Below are 19,773 nucleotides of genomic sequence, written 5' to 3'. Positions count from 1 at the left end.
CTTCCATAGACTTCTATACCACCACACTATTCTGGTTTTTCTTCCTTCTCCAGTTCAACCTACTTGCATCGCCTTTGTTGAGTCACTCTTCTCATCTCTTATAGTTCCTCATGGCCCAGTCCTAGGCCCTCTTTTCTCTCATTTTACTTCTAGGTGGTGACATCAACATCCCTAGCTACCAAATTCACACCCCCATCCCAAAAGGCTCTTCCAAAGATCTCCAAACCCAGATGGTCAATTATCTCCTTGACATTCTATTTTGTATTATCTCAAAGATACTGCAAATTTAATATGTCAAAAAAAAACCAACCCTGCCTCTCCCCTAACAAGCAATTAATATTCTACAAATTTGGTATTATAACTAAATCCAAAAGAACACCCCAAAAGCTCATTCCACCACCAAGTCATCTATTTGGCCATCCAAATACTCTCCAAGTCTTTCCACTTTGCCTAGTCCAAGCTACCATGACCTTCTGCCTGGACTTATGTAATGTTATTGGTCTCCCCGCTTCCACTCCTGATCACTCCAAGTGCAGCCAGAATTGTTTCTGTTTAAAAATGAAAATCTGATCTTGATATACCTCTGGTTAAACTCTTGAAAATACTGAAACTATTTTTAAAAGAATGACTAAGACAGAAGATATTTAATTCAACTGGCATTTATCAAATAAACTTATGTGTTAGTCAATATGCTAGGTTTGGGATTCAAAAATAAATCACAGTACTCACACTCAAGTGTAAACAAAAGGAAATATCTATTGAAAACATACTACTTAGGTGTTTCAGAGCAGTTAAAGACAGTAAGCAGCTCACACAAATGAAGTGCATGAGTACAAGTGGGACAGCATTAAGTACTACAGGAGAGGTACAAAGGACTCTAGACACAAGATCAGAACTATAAAAAGTGTCTATGAAGGCAATACAAATTCTACTGGACTTCTATTTTATTTATTTCAATAAATAAAAGTAAGAGTAAAAAAGAGCTGCTACAGAATCTTAAAGCCATACTCCAAAATAAGAGAGATGAGAAAAATCAAACAAAGAAGTCAGAGGCAATGGACTCAAAACCCAAGAAGGGATATGAAAGTTTCATCTGAGATAACTTAAAGTTTCTAAGACTTACATTAGAGGTCTATTTTCATAAGGGCAATAATTCTGTAGAAACAAAAGTGCTGTCAATGTTTTCATAAAGGTCACTCTCAGCACTAATACAATATGGTGGCAGCCATGAGATACAGTTATCTAGCATTGTTCAAAACTGAAACAAATAGAAGTTCATAAAAACACCAATCCTAAGGCTAAAGGGAATTTGAAGTGCTATGTGTCCACTGACAAATTATTAATGTTCCTGTGCCTTATGCCTCAGTTCCCCTATTTGTAAAACTTAAAACCTTGGTAGGGCAAAATGAGTAACACACTTAAAGCACCTAGTACATAAGGAGCACAAAGTCAAATTTAAAGAAATATAATTTTTTAATCTTTGTATTCTCTCTTCTTCCTCCTTACTTCAAGTCCATCAGAGAACAAGTCACTTCTCTACAATTAAAGTCATCTGGATTCATTCATGCATTCAACACATCATTACTGAGTACCTAGTACAAGCTACCATACCAGGCACTGGGAAATACACAGTACCTTCCTAATGTACCTCCTTTACAATCTAAGGAAGAGATGACTGACCAATAACACACCTGAATAATCACACAAATAAATACAAAATTTATTACTGTGGTAAATCTGGCAGAGAGAAGATATGTTCGCACCATGAAAGGAAAAAAGAGGAGGCAGATGACATACCTTGGAGATCTAGGAAGGCTTTCCTGAGGACTTAATAGGAAGCCACTGTTTTAAATTAAGGAGGAAGACATTGATTTAAGCTGATTTGTAATTCTAAAAGACCACTCTGGCTGCAGAGTTCAGACTGGATGGAAAAAGAGACAAAAAATCAATGTCTGAAAAACAATTCAAAGGCAAAGCAAGAAATTACAGTAGCTCTGGACTGATGGTAGTGGCAACAGAGAGAAGTGAATGGATCTGAGATATCACAGAGGAAGGCAAGTGTCAAAGACAAGTCTTTGGTTTCCAGATTCTTCAACTAGACTGATGGAAGAGGCAATTAACTAAGGGAGAAAAATGTGTACAGTGAATAGAAGGGGAAAGGGACATCAAGAGTTGGTTATTAGGGACAGGGAATTTAAAGTGCCTTTGAGACATCCAAGGAAATGTTGATAATGCACTAAGATATTTAATATTTAGGACTAAAGCTCAGGAAAAGTTGGGAGGATTTTCCTGCCAGTAAATTAAAGTTTCTTCAGCATTCCTAAGAAAACACTAAATAAAAGAGTGAATTTAAAAAATTCAAATCTTTGAGAATCAGTACCACTTCCTCAACCTCTCTTTGCAGCTGACTCTCACCATAATGAAAAGTAATGACAGATGAAAAAGAAAGGCAGCAAAGTAGAGAAGAAAAAAACAGTCTAGGTAGGAGCCAGAAACTGGAGTTCCAATCTTAGCTCTGACACTAACTTTTTAACCTAAGATGAGACTATACCTTTGTTCTTCAGTTCCTAATCTGTAAAACTTAAAAAGGAGTAAGGAGTAGAAATACAGACTCTAAAGATTGTTAAAGGAAATAGACATGTATATATGAAACAATGTCAGAAGGCTTTAAAAGTCTAAAGCACCATAGACATGCATTGGATTGCTTAAGACACTTCTTAGAAATCTCAATACATACCTTGTGTGTAGGTAAGACAAAGGAGTTGGTTTAGTAGTATTTTAGTACTAATCTCACATTCTTGTAAAAATAACTGCGAATAATTCGGCCTTTGACATGGCTGGATAGGACAGTTTGATGTTGCTCAAGATACATGTGTTTACATATATAAAAACAATAATCTTACTGAGCTGATAGACAGTGACTGTAATGGGGTATGTGGGGGGACTTGGTGATGGGTGGAGTCTAGTAAACAATGTTCCTCATGTACTTGTAGATTAATGATACTAAAAATTAAAAAATTAAAAATAAAAAAACAATAATGGTATTAAAATTAAGTGTTCTTTAGTTTTCAGAAAATCAGCTAAGCTTTTAAATGCATAACCACCCTCAACAATTCTGTAAGGTAAATAACTTTTACTTCATTTTACATACAGTTGCAAAGTTGGGGAATTTGCACAAACTCACAGAGCAAATATTGGACTTAGGATTTTAACTGAAGTGACTCCAGAGTCCAAGTTCTTCATTGATAGAATCTGGACCCGTGTAACGCTTTTTGAACAAGCCCACCCACCATCTCAGAGAGATCTAGGCTTCATCTTATCTAGGCCACAAGCATTCTCCAGAAGACACGTCAGCAAACCACAAGCCCATCTTTTTCCTGACCCCTCCCCTCAAAGAGCCCACCAAAAACCCTGGCCATAAAAAGCCTCTTGACCTGTTAGAGACCCCTTTTCCTTTGTTTGGCAGGCCAGAACAGAGGGGTCCCTCTCAGGTTTAGCAATAAACCTGCTTGGACTGTTGAGTTTGCATCCCCTCTTTTCTTTCATTCATCACTCATCACTCCACAGTATATCCTACTTTATTATTGTCATTAATAGCTGATACTGCAGCTGCTGCTGAATAGTATCAGCTATTAATGACAATAATAAAGTCAAGAAAAAGGGTGACTTTTGCTATAATTCTACTCTTCTAATATTATGATTTTCAGTCAAAAATGTTGGAAGGATATATTGCAAAAAATGGAAGCAAACAAGATGGCCTCTGGCTGATGAATGGTTCAATAAACTTTGGTACAACTAGACACTGGAACACTGTTCAAAACTAAAAAGAAACGAGCTATCAAACCATGAAGAGACATACAGAAAACTTAAATGCATATCACAAGGTGAAAAAATCCAATCTGAAAAGGCTACATCATGTTTAATTTCAAATATATGACACTCTGGAAAAGGCAAAAACTGTGGAAAGTTAGTAAAAAGGTCAGTGATTGCCAAGGGCTGGGGAGAGGGAGGCAGCACAAGGAATTTTAGGGGAGTGAAATTACTCTGTATGACACTGTAATGGTGGATACATGTCATTTTACATTTGTCCAAACCCATGAACTGTACAAGAGTGAACCCCTTAGGACTAAAGGTGATAATGATGTGTCAATGTAGATTTTTCAGTTAGAAATGTACTTCTCTGGTAGAAAATGTTAATGATGGAGGAGACTATGCATGTGTGGGGAAGGGTGTATATGGAAAATCTCTGTACCTCCCATTCTATTTTGCTGTGAACCTGCAAACTACTCTAAAATAATAAAGTTTATTAAAATAAGTAAATAGTCTGTTAAAAAAAATCAGTGGTTGCCAGGAGGGAGCAGAAAAGGGGAAGGAATGAATAAGTGAAGGAAAGGAGATTTTTAGGGCAGTGAAACTACAGCTGACCCTTGAACAACACAGGGGTAGGGACACCAACCATCACTTGCTGCACTGGAAGATCTAAGTGTAACTTTTGACTCCTCAAAAATGTAATTATTAATAACCTGTTGACCGGAAACCATACTGGTAGCATAAACAGTCTATTAACACATTTTGTATGCATATATATTATACTGTACTCTTAACGTAAGCTAAAGAAAATATTTTTTCAAATTGTCAAAAATCTCCAAAACTTTTTCCAATATATTTATTGAAAAAAAAATCTGTGTATAAGTGGACACTGCAGTTCAAAACTCATGTTGTTCAAAGGTCACCTATATTATGTTAGCTACTATGATGGATAGACATTAGGCAATTTGTCAAAACCTAAGGAACTGCTATTCCACACTTTTTCAATACAGGATCTCTGTTTTTTCAAAATAAAGAATGACCCCTAATATAAACTTGGACTTTAATAGATGTATCAATATTAGCTCATCAATTGTAACAAATGTGCCAAACTAATGCAAGGTGGTGGTGATAGGGGAAACTGAGTAGGAGGGTATATAAGAACTCTGCACTTCCACTCAATTTTTCTGCAAACCTAAAACTGCTCTGAAAAATAAGACTATTAATTTTTTTTTTTTATGCTGAGGAAACTTGTTGGCATGGAGCTGCTGGGAGGCCAACTTTGCCCTCATGAGAGAAAAGCCTGGCTGAAAATGACTCCCACCAAGACAAGCAGCAGAGCCAGTACATGAAGAGAAAAATACTGCCCAGATGACATCAAATGAGCTTCTAGATCCAACTAGGCCAGAGGCCAGTTGCACACTGGACTGATCAGAATTAATGAAACTATTAAATCTCATTTTTTCCTCTTTAAAAGATGCATGTGATGCTACTGAAAGTATGTTACAATCATTCTCTGCACACTTTCGCAGGGGCATGGTCATTGCACACAGAAAACCACTGCAGTTAAATGGGGCTACTTGCAGCCTTCATGTGAGAGGCAGCAATGAGAGCAATCAGCACTACCCTGGCTTGTGCGGCTCATCATGGGAAAATAGGTGCCCCTGGTCAATTTTAGACACAGCATAAATATTCAACCAGGAATTAGACAAGATCTCAATGTTTTCAGAAAGCTTCAAGGGATATTTAAAAAGCAGAAAAGATACGGGCAATTTCATTTGAAAACCCACTGAAAGTATGCTTCACTCACGAATGATTTTAAAAAAAATCAATGGACATTTTATTCCATATTTGTAGACTTTTCTTTAAAGCTGTAATTTAAAAAGATAATAGAATAAGTCGTCTACCCACACGGACAACTATCTAAACAATACTATTTAGGTTTTCGGAACATTTTAACTATTTTTATTAATTATTGCTCATAGTTAACCTGAAATGTATAATGCTCAATTCTAAGAAAAGAATATGTAGGTCAATGGCCAAGATATATTTAGATAGATATATTTAGAACACCTTCTGAATTTCCAACTTGTTTCTTAACCTAAGACTAGATCATGCTACACAAGCGGCCTTCTTAAACTAAAATGAAAATTCTGAGTATATGGATTTTTACAAAAGATAGCTTACATTGTATACACTGAAACAATAGTGTTTATACAGAGTTCTTTAAAATAAGTTTTCCCAATGTATATGAAGTTTGATATTTAAAATTTGGTTTTCCCCACAAATATATAAGATGTATCTCTTGAGTAAATCAAGGGACATCTATATTTTACAGTGAAGAAGGTAAGACTGCTTCTCACTTAGACCTACAATTCCTTTATATGTATTTCCTTACAATTAGAATAAAATTTGAAAAATTTTTAAGGCCCACGATGTATGTTTTGCTTAAATCTCACTTCAACATTATGCCACCTTAGTGTCCAAATTTTTCAACACACCAAGATCTTTTCTGATTCAGCGGATTTTGCACTTACTGGTTCCACTCCAAGGAAAGCACTTACTAACTCTTTTTGAGGTTGGCCCTTACTTTTATTTCAGGTCTCAACTCAAATTTACCTTAAAAAGGCTTTCCTTAAATACACTAAATACCTCCTCTCATACACAGCCACCATTTCTCTGGTATCCTTATATTTCAAGAAAACTGTAGTTTCCCCTACTGCACTTACTTTAAATATGCCCAAGGCATTATAAATGGTTAATGAATATAAGTAAAAACTATGCCATATACAGAGGGAAGGAATTACTAAGCAAGGGAGTTGCAGCTTCAAGAGCCTTCAGAGAAGTCTAGTCTAAGCATATTTTTTAACGTTATTTTTTTTAATAGGCTTAGCTTCAAGATGTAAAGTTCGTTAGCTGGCTTAGAGTTTAAATATTCTATGTATGTTTATTACTGAATCTATGAATCAAAAATGATGCATTCTCCTAACACTAAAAATCAAAGCAATTGGACTGCTTCTATACTGTTAAAAAAAACTTAAATGAATGGGACTTAAAAAAAAAATGTCATGAGACCACCACCAAAAATGTAGCTAATGTAGATAATATAAGTTTTATGCCTCCAAGACAGTTATGATATAAAACAGATTATAGCTTGCATCTACAGCTAACTCATTTTTTTGTAGTACTAACTTCTAATAACTGGAACCAAGGTTAAAAAAACAACACCCATGACAATTAGTTGTAAATCTTTAAAACCACTCTCTTAGCTCTTTGTCAAATTTTGTCTACTCTACATCTAGAAACTTAAAAACAAAAATTAGGAAAAAGGCCCAAATTAAAGTATTTTGAAGTTTGCTTGGTTTTGTTTTTTTAAATATAAACCAAAACAGGAGACAGGGACCAAAAGACAAACTATAACTCATGAAGATAAAACTAGAATGAATCAAAGCTTTCAAACACTATTGTGTGCCTACTTCCTGTTAGTATGGGCAATTGTCACAAAAACATTAATTATACAGACTTCTTTGTATATGATATATATATGATTGTACAGCATAAGACAAGGTGGATATCAAAATAGATACTGTGACGATCTAATGGTGGCAGAGAATCACAATACTGGTAGTCATCCAAAAAAATTAGCACCTAACAATTATTACCTACTTTTTCTGACCGGTATACACAAATTCACTGCTTTAAAAGGGTGATGTTCTAAAGTGCACATACATGCGCATGCATGCATGTGTGTGTGTGTGTGTGCGCGCACACACACACACACACACAGCAGTGAGAAAATTTAAGCCCATGAAATTAAGAGTTAACTTATACATGGAGAGGGTGAAAATAGTGTATTATGAGGAATGCAATTTAAAAGTAACAAGTTATTTGTGTAAGTATTTTTACTCACCCATATCAGCCCCATTATATTAAAATCTATGAAAACAGGGACTATGTTCATTACCTTCAGTTCACTCAGTTTCTAACATATAATAGTTAATAAATAGTTATTGAATTGATGAACTGAATAATTTTAAAAATCACCAAGACCACTAATGAAATACCTAATGAATACCTGATACCACTAATGAAATAGTACTACTGACTTGTATATAAAAATATATTCCATTACATAGACTAAACATGATTTCTAACAGAGTAACTCTCCTTTTATCTTTCCATATAAAAACATAAAACAAAAACTGACACAACTGGTAATAGCCCAATGGAGTTGTTTCTTTATAGTTAGAATATTGTATATAAAGTGATTGTGTATTTCTGCATGAAGACCCAAAAATCAGACACTATGAAACTACATATCCTAAGCCACAGGACACAAATAAGGTAAAAAAAAAAAAAACATCTTACTAAAATCAAAATGAAGCTCCCTCTCCCAAGAAGTTCAGTTCTAGGAAGAGATTTCATTACATCAAAATAGTGATGTTCTCAAATCTTCTGAAGTAGAAAAATAAACCTCTTTTCTAATTTTCATATATAAATGCTAGCTTATTTTAATGACAACAGAATTCTTAAGCACCGATATTTCAGAATAAAGTTTGCTTTTGAAGAACATGTTTTGAGTATTTGCCAGGATTTGGGGTTAATTTTTCCACTGAGAAGTTGTAGCATGGATAATGTGGACAGTGCAGGAGGAACCAAAAATTCAAGAACCAAGGACTGAAATCAAAACACCTACAGAATTACAATACAGTGGAAAAAACCCTTTTCTCCTCGGCAATTCATCCCTTCCCCTCACTGTAACTCTCAAAAGGAAGAGATTAAAGAGGCTATAAGCAAATTATAGTATAAAAGACTCAAAACTGGAAATGATGAAAGGCATTCACAGTGAGGTATCATGAGTAATTAAGTAATGAAGCTAGCAATGAGCATCAACAGCTACTAACATCACAGAGAGAACCAACCATTATGTAACTATGGATGCAAGAATCAACATCATCTATATTTCTGTCCCCTAAAAATTAAAATAAAAAATGAGAAAGAGAGAATATATATTACACAAACTGAATCTGATCAAGCCACTATACTTAATACCAATTAACAAGGAAGAAATCCAGGAGTCAGAGAACATGTTTAACACCACCACAGGAATGTAACTGGCAAATCCAAACTGGCAAATCCAAACTGTGGGAGAACTCTTGTTTCTTCAACAAATAACTTGCTAGAAAAAAGTGGAGGAAGAACCTATAGATTACAAAACAATGCACTTACTTGAAACTTGATCCAAATAACTGTAAATACACATTTATGAGATAATGGAGCACCAGGAATACTGAATATCTTATAATATTAAGGATTTAATGCTAATTATTCTTAATGTGATAATAGTTACTGGGTTTTCTTCTTCAGGAGTGAAGCTAAGAAACTGGAGTGCAAAAGGCTGGAGTGCAGGAAGGGAACCCTAAAAAGTAAGGCAGCTGAATGGATTTGGCCTACCAGAAGTGAAATGTAAATTGTGAGACTGCGACCACAGCAAGAGAGCAGCTTCACTTGTTTGCCAGCCAACCTTTTCTCCCCTGACATAAGCTCTATAAATAGGCCAGGAGTGATAATGACTGCTCAAATCACTTCATGTTGCAGATACTACCACTACTGACATGTATCTGGCCCAGCTCCAGGGCTGTGAATAAACTATCATCAAGTAAAAACCAAGGAAGTTACCAAATGCAAAGAACACACCATGGCTAATGAGAGACCCTCTAAGCACTCAGAAGCACCATCAGTGTTTAAAACATAGGTTCTAGATTTCCACCAAGATTTCTGCTCTGGCCATTTTCTAACTCCCTCAGAAGACAGTACACATACATGGGTCAAGAAATGCTGGATCTGAGGCCCCTAAAAGAAATTATGCCAAAAACCTATCCACTATACATGCTCTCCAGCTCACAGCAAATTGTTTACTGGACTGCAGTGGAGAAAAATGGGAAACCCTTGATGACAAAATGTTGATTTAAGTATAAACGATGCTTCTATAGCAGGTCAAAACTAAGGCAGACAGGATGCTGCTTAAAATCTTAATCACATGAGGTTTTGTTCTTAATACAGAAAGGAAAACAGTCCTTGTTTCCCCTAAAGTTTAAGTCCACACCCAACTTCCCTATCCCCAACAATATCTTTCTCTAATTATAAGGCACCTAACAAAAATGCTGACTCTGGACATCATAAAAGTTATCTTTTTTTTAAACCATAAACTCAGTAAAAAATAACTTTTTCTACTGGTCCCTCTATCAGTATCTTGTTGTTTCTCTAATGAAAACTTAAATTTCTAGATTACCTAAGCACGATCCTAGTTTACCCACCTTCTTGGGAATGGCTCCTAAAACTAAGTTTAAACAGATTTAATTTTGTTGTTCTTTGAACAACAATCAGAACTAATTCACTAACACACGGACTTGAATTCCAGGCAGAGGAAAAAGTATTTTGGAAATGAACTGGCACTACAAAAAAGAACATTCAAATCTTCCATCATTTTCTTTTACACTTAAGAGACCCATTTAAGAAAAATGCTATCTCCCCATATCTTATTTAAAATGATTTTATAAAGAAAAAGGCTATATACTATAGCTATTTTACCATACAGTACTCTTTTTACGTACAGCCTACTTTTCTTCTCCACTCTTTGGAGCAGAAAAGAGACTTAATCATCTGGTTCACTAGATTTGAGTTCCTTGGGTAGAAATGGTTCATACCAATCTCCACCTGGCACCTAATGTTCAAGCAAATGGGTTTTTTATTTAACTAGGTATAAATAGCCCCATACACAAATAAGTTCTGCAGACAGACTTCTACTTTTGAATTAACCTTCACTTAACCAGAAAACACTCAGTCACGTAGTTTTAAAATTAAATAAAGTCAAATTAATTACAGGATTTACACCATCTGTATTGGCGATCAACTGACAAAATCTGAGCAAAGAGGAATGAGTCCCTATTTTGAATAAAGACATGAAAGAGAATAGAAACAAAACTTAAACACTTTAAGTTAAAACTACAAATCCTACACAAGACAACCATCAAATATGAGACATAACGGTTATTTTATATTTTAAAATCTTATTTACTATTATCCGCTGCTGCTAACGTTATGATGAAACATGTATACCATATACAACACACATTTCCTCTCATAGAAGTTCAGTAATATACAAGAGAATGAAACAAGCAAGATACTTTTTAGCTGCACCCTGTTCCTTCCTTTCAACACAAGGACCTGGAGGCCGAGTGTGAAAACTAACTAAACATCAATCCCACTGCTGCTGAGAAGCATGAAACCAAAACAGAAAACAGTTTATTTTCCTTAAGTTCACTCATGAGTCCTGAAAGAGTAAGGAAAGTAGGTACAATTAAAGAGAAAGCCTAAAAGGATTTAGAAATGTTTCGTGACAGTAGTCAAATTAATTTAACACTGGAATTTGACAAGTAAATAAAAATAACTATCAAATCACTGAGTCTGATATTCAAGAATCAACCCAAAATAAAGAAAGAAAACCAATAAAATATCTACTCATTGAAACTTCAAGGAAAATCTTTCAAATGGAATGGCTATCCCATCCTTCATATTCCACCTGAATATTTTTCCCCTAAAAAAAGAAAATTAGTAACTCATTAGCAGACTAAGGTACTTTCAAAACCTGGTCCTACCTTCTCTACCCTACCTATTCTGTAAACTCAAGGCACTGGCCACATTTAACCATTTAAGACTACTGATACCCATGACTTGACTTAGGTTGTTTCCTAGCCTGGAATGCCCACCTGAAAATTATGTTGAACTCTGCAGCATCAGAACCCTGTCAGTCTGATTCTACAGAGTCTAGCAACTAGAACACTAGCAACTAGAGCACTACTGGCACACAGTTAGCAATCAATAAATCAGTATGAGAATAAAGATGTTCTACCTGAATGTTTTGTTCTCTGTGTTTTCTCAGCAGCTCTTCCCCCTTTATATCATCTCATAGCTTTTTACCTTATGTTATTAGTTATTAACATGTCTATGTCATTTATATAACTACAGATACCCAAGAAACTTTCCTTGGCCCAAACTCTTCCCTAATACAGAATCCTTAAGTCAGTATGGTTCAAACACATTCATAACACATTTTTTCATATTTTACAGGTTTTCTCAAGGAGTACTGTCAATTCAGTAAACATAAATATACAATGCTTGCATGTCCTTAGTTACATGCAGGAAAATTAGGAAGGTCTAAGATGGTTTACCAAAGATACAAATGTAAGGTTTGGATCTCTAATGTATACCAGTTCCAAACTTTAAAAAGAAAAAACAAAAACATTCTAACTGCCCACGTATCAAGTCTATTCATGTATATGTCAGAACGAAACCATAACACTGAAGATCCCAGCAAAACAACTCTTTGAATAAATGAGTGACTACACAATCTCCCAGAAGTTACTAGTCACATAGTAAGGAGACCTAGAGATACCAATGTCACTTATGAAATAGAAACCTTTGAAGGACATACACTGAGTACTCAGTTTCAAAAGAACTGAATAAAATTAAAATCTAAAGTTTCAATATTCAGGCTTGGACTAACCATCAAGACCATAAAACACACACTACTAACACTTTCATAAATGGATTTAAAATATAAACTGAATTAGTAATATGGCAACTACAATATGAACTTAATATGAAGCTAACAGTCGGGAAAGTTTCCACCTCCAAAATCCAGTCCATCCCACTTTTCACAAAAAGATGTCAAGAAAAAAAAAATTCCATTAAGAAACCATATTAAGCTTATGCTTTAGGTATTATCTTAAAATTTCTCCCTGCCTTTCAAACTGTATACAATTATTCTGAAGTTCACGTCTTTAATATGGTAACGTTATGAAAACGACATAGTTCCAACTTCTAAGATTACAGTGGTATTGAAAAGCCCTCTGAAGCAACCAAATTTAGAAATACCTAAAAATACTTTTATTTCTCATTTAATGGAACTGCATGAAAATTCACCAAGGTTCCTTTTAAACACTGCAGTAAATTTCATCTTAGTGTCCTGAAATCAAGTTTAATTCATAATTTTATATTTACCGAGCACCTACTATGCATAAAGCACTCAACTACTGGAACAGCCAGGTTATGCAGCCAAAATATTATGCTTTCTACTAAAAAATGATTAGAGTTGAGACTCCTCAGAACATTGGTAATAACTACCGATTGTAGGCCTCTTACGCTTGTTAAACCAAAAGGCAATGCTCTGGAAGAATCCAGATTGTCATGATCTGCCAAAGCACATCATAAAGTTAATAGCCTCCAACCTTAAAGTACCTGAAGAATGGGATTAATGCAAACTGTTAACATGTGCCCACCGACACTAGAGAAGAATAGGCATTATCTTAAAGTTTCTCCCTGCCTTTCAAACTGTACACAGCTATTCCGAAGTTCACGTCTTTAATATGCCAAATCTAAGTAAGAGGCCCAACCTTGACAAACCATCGTCTGTAGGATTTTCATCCTACTGGGCGAAGGATTCAGAAAGCAAAACTCAGGCAAGAAATGAAAAGCATATCCAAACCATAAACTGCTCAATTGGTTCAATCTGGGAGAACGAATAAAGACATTAATTATTTTAACCTGTGAGAATCTTTTCTGCAACAGCGGAGAGGACGATTTAAATGGCAGAATGAATGAAATGAGGTTCTGTTGGTAGCTGCCCCAGCAACACAAGGAGGTCGGTGCTATACGAAATATAGCAGAAAGTACGAAGTGCTAATGGGGAAGAGAACTTTCCCAGAAGACTCAGAGAAGACAATGATCCTTTACTCGGGGCTCTTCAGTTAATTTCCTCGCCGATTTTCTAAATAAAGCTGACAAACTCGCCAGAAGAGGTCAGTTTTGGAGACTGACACATCACTCCCACGACCAGAGGGGTCTGCCTACAGAAGGTAGTGGAAGCGCCGAGGGCAGGCGGCGCCAAGCCCGAGAAAGCCTTTTCTCCCTCCTCCTAGGGCACCGCAGCCGCGGCAATGGGGCGACCGCCCGAGCGCTCAAAAGCAGAGACAGGTGTGGGCGCCACAGTCCAGCTCGCGGAGCTGACAGAGTTGGAAGAGGTGCCGCCGGCGGAGCTCCGGAAAGTTGTGAGAAGAGAACTCTAGGGCCGAAAAGCCGCTCCCCCGGGCGGCCCAGGGGCTGCGGCACCACCAGCCTCCTCTCGGCCCCTGGGAAGGACTTAACCTCGCTTCGCCCGGGCCGCAGGGCTCGAGGAAAGGGAAAAGGGGCTCGGTCCTCCAAGTCTGCAGGGCCAGGAGGACGTGAGGGTCACCAGCGGGCGGGCAAGCAAAAGGTCGGGCTGTTCCGCCCCTCTCGTCAGCGCCCACCCGGCCCGCGCCTCCAAGTCGGGGCGAGAACCCCCGGCACCAGCCAGCCGGGCTCGTCACGACCCGGCGCCCAGAAGCCGCAGAGCTCTTACCCGCGGCCCGTATCCCTCCGACTCAACCTGACCCCTCCCAGGGACGCACGCCCCGGTCCCACGGCTCAATCTGTAGCCGGGCCACGGTCCGGCGCACCTTCCCGCCTCACCTGCGCTCGGAGGCAGCTCCGCACCTCCTCAACTACTCCGCTCGCCCCGTCGGGGCACGCACCGACCCCCGGGGCGGGACTCTCCCGGCCGCGGTGACTCGGGCCGCAACGGCCACCGCCGCCTTCTCCTCCTCAGCACAAGCCCCGGCGGCGAGCAGAGGGTCGCGGTCAGAGTCCCGCCAGGGCCAAAGCGAATCTCGCAGCCTCCACTAACAAGTCCCTTCACTCGTCCGCGCCGCCCGGAGAAAATGTCACCAGAGGCCGTTCCGCTCGGCGCCTCACTTCCGCCCGGAACCACAGAGCCCGCACCGGTTGGCTAGAGCAGCCGCTGCGGCTGGCGTCCTCTAGAGACTAGAACGGGAGACCGAGGGAAAGCCAGACAGCGCCATCTGGCGCGAGGGAACGTGCGCTCCTCCCGCTGCATCGCGACCGGTGCGCTGCTTCCTGGGTTTCTTTCCCGCGCTCCCTCCATCTGATTAGGCAGCTCTCTTTCATAAAGATCTTTCCCGAAGGGTCGGAAAGCCAGTCAATGCAAGTCAACAACAATACCCTAAGAGAAGGACAGCTCTCCCTTTTCCGTCCGCTGCTGCTTACTCACCCGTCCTGAAGCCTTCCCAGATGAAGCTCCTGGTGTCTGAGTCCCTCAGTCCCTCCAGCAGGGAGTCGGCTCCCTTCTCTCCACTTTTTCGCGGATGCCAACAGCCCAGCTCGAAGAGACTCGGCTGTGTTCTCGTGCAGTCGCATCAACGCACATCCCGTTCAAGTTTCGGGACGGGAACCTTGCAGGCCTCGCAGATAGACCGCCACCTACCGGTGAGACAAGGTCTGCCGGAGAGACCCCGCTCCGCCCCTACGCTTCTTGCAGACGCCCCAAATTCCACCTCTGCAGAGTCACTCTGCTGATTGCCAGTTCGCCCTGGGAAGAGTGACGCACCGGCTCACTGTATGAGTTTTCAAGACCCTTCTTTGAGGTTGGGATGGGGGAAATATACTGGACGCAGGACTCAGAGGAAAGGTGAGTTGGGCGCAGGCCAGCTGGTTATGTACAGGGCTTACAATGGAGCAAGAAAGGTGCGGTTCATAACAAACCTCACAACTCAAGATTTGGCCAAGGGCCCATGCTACCTAACAGCAGGGTTTTGAGAAATAAATGAATAAATAAGGGCTTGAGGAGAAAACATAAAAGGCCTTTACCTTTTTAGGAGCCGTACTGTGACTTGGGTTGGCACTTCTCAAGAGAAGATTCCGAAAATCAAAGTGCTGGCCCCACACTCCCCTTAATATCAGTCTCCCCTTTAGGTCAGGCTTCAGCTCCCCTTCTTCCCTAATATATTCTAATTGCCTACAAGCATGAGAGTTATTCATCCCTGACTGAATGAATAAATTCATAAAGTGATTTTATGTAATGACTTTTGTTGAATGTCTAGTAGGTGCCAGGCACCATATTATGCCTTTAAATGGATTCATTCATTTGATCTGCCCAAACACCCTATGAGTTTGGTGGTATTACTAGCTCCAGGTGACAAAGGTGGAAACTGAGGCACAGAGTGATTAAGTGACACACCCAAGGTCACACATCAGTCGGTGGCAAGACTGGACTCCAATACAGCCCCACTCCAGAGCCTGCTTTCTCAACCACTACCACCAACTGCCTCCTTGAGATTCACTGAGAATACAATGTACACCAGGTAAACATTTTATCTATGTATGTTATTTCACTCATTTGTTCCTCCATTTATTCATTTATTTCCCTGCTACCTTAGTCCTAGAGGAATTTGAGAGTTTGTGGGGTGGTGACAAGAGCCCAGGCTCTTTCAGGAGAAAAGGACTAAAGAAAATTACTAAGATCAGAGCTGTGGGTCTGGAAGTGAATAAATGGGTGTGGACTAATACATCCATTTTTTAAATGACTCCTTGACAGTCTTATCTCATTGATGCTCTAGAAATACTGAAGTAGAAGCCTGACTACTGAGGTACCATCTTGGTTCCTCCCATTTAAATACCAACAAGTTAATTCCTTATAGTGAATAGACTGCATGTATTTGGAGACTGGGGCATTTGATATTCTTATTACTAATATCCCTATTACTACCATATGTAGATTGCTCTATAAGGCAATTGCTTTCTTCTTTCCCCTTAGTAGAAGTAGGAAGGGCTGGGCAGGGATGCTATCTTAGAATTACTTTCTGGAATCACCTGTGTATCACATACTCAGCTTTCCAAGCTCCTGAAATCCCATCTCCATAAAACCAGCCCAGCCCAGACACCATCCATGTCACCACCACCCTTACTCAACCCTTCCATCCTGCTACCGCTACAGAAATTTCTGCGAAGATTCCTGTGCTCACCACAGACACTGTCCTCCAAACATGTCCACCCCTGGGCCATCAGCAATGTTATCACTGAATCATATTAGTGATTCTCCTCTCAATTCTGTCATGAGCCACAGAGAACCAGGCCAAGCCTGCCTGAATCATTCTTTAGTGTCACTGCTTGCACCTGCTGCCCTGCCTAGACTGGGGCTGGGCCTGTTAGAAATGGTGAGCTGGGCAGTAGCACCAGAGTGTGGCCATGCTTTGAGTATAGTCAGTTTTCTCCTGAACAAGCAGGTTACTCCTACCATTTGCCTCTGTAAGGTGGATGCTATTATTAGAACCATTCTTTAGATAAGGAAAGCAGGTATCCTGAAGGGCAGACCCTCACCTCCGGGCCCCGGGATGTCCTGTGTTCCTTCTCAAATTGCTAGGAACTGGCTACCCCATCCTCAGAATGTTCCTCCAGAATGAAACAGAACAGAAGAATGTCATGAAGATAGAGGCATGCTATGGCCAAGGGTGACAGGAGGGACACCTCTCTTAACCCCTCCCTCTCCCACCCCCTGCCTTTTTTCTGGGGTGGATTATTGAAGCTCCTCTATCTTGGGCTCCAAGTCCTTCGAGTCAGGTGATCCCTCTAATACCCCTTCTATATGGAAAATCTATTCATAAGTGGAAATAAATACAACAAACAGTTTTTATGACACAGTGCCCAACCTTGTGGGATCTCCAGGGTCAGAGGGATGGGGGGGTGGGGAGCTGCTCTGACATGCTATGTACACTAGCACCCCCATGGCCCATCCCAGCACCTGTCTGTTTCCTTCCTAATGTTTGCCCTCCTGTGCACGGTTGTGCATACTGTTCTTTCTCATGCATTTGACCCACCAGAGAGTAGAGCAGGGGCCAGACTGTGCTGTCCTCTGAGGCAAACACTTAGCACACAGGTATGGAGGAAGTCCGTCTAAGCCTCTACTGGGGAGACACAGAAACCTGAAGGATGTCAAACAAGGAAGTGCTGCCAGGTGCCAAGGGGGCAGGAGGACCTGCCACCTGCCTGACCCTTGTTAAAAAGGAAGAAGAGAGTCAGGGCCTCATTCCTTGTAGCCTCTGGTGTCCAGCACAGAATCTAGCAGTTAGGCAATTCCATAAATGTTTGTGACTGAAGGAACAAGTGGGCACAGAAGCTGACCATTGGGGATCAAGGACAAGAGATGGAAAAGCCCCTAGGATGTTTGAAGGATGGCAACCCAAAGGCCAGGCTGCCTGTTGCTGGACAGTGGAGGAGTAAAAAGAGAGAGGGCTGGAAGGAAGGTTGGGAGGCTGAATGTGAGTGTAAGGTGTCTGGGCTTCATTTTTTAAGCACTGATGGGGAAGCAGAGTGTGATGTTCTCACCTAGACTTCTGAGAGTTACGGTCAAGACCAGCAGAAACTAACCCTCCCCAGCCCACTGACAACTTGGAGAGGAAGAAGGGTTGACCCCATGCTGTCCACACAAGGAAGCAGGAAGAGCTCTGCAGGGGAAAAGGTGAAGACGGAGGGCTGCAGAAAGAGAAGAGGACAGCCTTGGGGAAGGAGGGAGGGGCCTGCAACCCTAGGACCTTCCTTGTGGACAGAGGATAGGACACATTCCAAAGACACACTGTAATTTGAAAGAAAGGACTCAAGAAAACGAGGACTTCAGAGCAACCGGAACACCAGTCGTATGGGGAAGGTCCCTTATCCTCCACCTACCCCTCTCCAACTCAGAACGCTAAGGTATTTATGCAAGAATGTCTTGGAGAGATCTGTTATAATGTATATGTATGGCCTTTGTCCTCAGTTCTATGCACAGATGTCCTAAAGGCTCTGGAATTTTCTGAGTGATAGGATTGCCTTTTGTCATTAGAAACGTTCCGAACTGTGCCTGAGTTTACGCTTAATGAGGTTACTTGGAGGCTCCCAGCCAGCTTCAGATGGGGGCTGCTTGTCCAGAGGAACCGACCTTGTGATGAGATGGCTGGAATTTTCAATCACATCCCACCTCCAGAACAGGAAGAAGGGCTGGAGATTGAGTTCAGTCATAATAGCCAATGATTTAATTAATCATGTCTACATAATGAAGCCTCAATAAAAACTCCTAAATAATGGGATTTGGAAAGATTCCAGTTAATGAGCACACCAAGATGCTGGGAGATTGCCTGCCCAGAGAGGGCATGGAAGGCCTCACCAACCCCACCATGTTTCCTTTCCATTTGGCTATTCCTGAGTGGTATCTTTTATGATAAGCCAGTAATGGTTAAGTAAAGCACTTTTTGAATTGTGTGAGTCATCCTACCAAATTATCAAACTAGGAGGGAGTCAATGGAATCCCAAAATCTACAGTCTACAATCTGCGGGGCATAATTGTGTAGGCTGGGGACCCCCCTTACGGTTGGCATCTGAATCTGACGTGCAGGCAGTCTTGTGGGACTGAAGCAGGCTTGTGGGGGTCTGTACTAAACTCCGGGGAGTTCAAGTCAGAATTGAACTCAGTTGTTGAATACCTGATTATTGTCAGAGAACTGAAAAACTGGTGTCAGAACAAAACCACACAGGGTCCTAAAAACTGACTTAAAATAAACATTGTATTTGATTTTAAACATATTACACTAAACAAGACCAGTCCTGCCAAATCTCTCTTCAGACACCTCACTTCCGTTCCCTGTGACCGTCTCCACCTTTTCTCTGGCAGCCAATGCTGCCCTCACCCCTGACTCCAGCAGGTGGGGTGAGGTGGTGGGACACTTTGGTACGGAAACATGAAGCGCCTCTGAGGAGGAATTAATCTTTACTGGTGACCAAATCCTGCGTACAGGTACCAAATCCTGGGTGGGGAAAATATTACCCCGTGGGTAACTTGCCCTGAGGGTTTCAGCCTGGGGCAAGTTCCTGTGGATTTAATGAGACTGAAAAATGACAACAGATAAAAGGGGGCTCTTACCAAGCTTTCTTCTCACTGTGGCCGATCAAGTGCTAGAATCCCATCGGCCTCCTGGGCAGTCTTCGCCCCTGTCTCTGCCTCCAGCTCAGCCTCTGCCCCAGGCTCTGTTTCCGTTTCAGGCTCTGCCCTTGCCTCTAGCC

At 40.5% G+C, this 19,773-nt stretch overlaps 1 protein-coding gene and 1 long non-coding RNA gene across 8 annotated transcripts in view; one reads left to right on the top strand and one right to left on the bottom strand.

Annotated features, from left to right (window-relative positions):
* Window positions 1-15,092, bottom strand: part of ARK2N (arkadia (RNF111) N-terminal like PKA signaling regulator 2N) — a 74,543-nt gene extending 59,451 nt beyond the window's left edge. For 4 of the 7 annotated variants that reach the window (XR_012121210.1, XR_012121211.1, XM_037016913.2 and 1 more), the window contains exon 1: window positions 14,359-14,661. The gene's annotated coding sequence lies outside the window, so the exon portion shown is untranslated. Of the gene's footprint in view, window positions 1-14,358; window positions 14,662-14,956 lie in introns of those variants that run through there. The other 3 variants (XM_073212991.1, XM_017656855.3, XM_017656865.3) reach the window with 3 other exon arrangements.
* A 185-nt stretch (window positions 15,093-15,277) lies between these two features.
* On the top strand, window positions 15,278-19,316 carry LOC140843438 (uncharacterized). The gene is made up of 3 exons (XR_012121212.1): window positions 15,278-15,373; window positions 15,872-16,046; window positions 18,071-19,316. It is a non-coding gene; the product is annotated as an uncharacterized lncRNA (long non-coding RNA).
* Window positions 19,317-19,773: the final 457 nt, after the last annotated feature.

The sequence above is a fragment of the Manis javanica genome, chromosome 9 (genome assembly GCF_040802235.1).
Source record: "Manis javanica isolate MJ-LG chromosome 9, MJ_LKY, whole genome shotgun sequence".
NCBI classification, from domain to species: domain Eukaryota; kingdom Metazoa; phylum Chordata; class Mammalia; order Pholidota; family Manidae; genus Manis; species Manis javanica.
The sequence above is the reverse complement of the archived record's forward strand: the minus strand, read 5'-3'. Positions and strand labels throughout refer to the sequence as shown.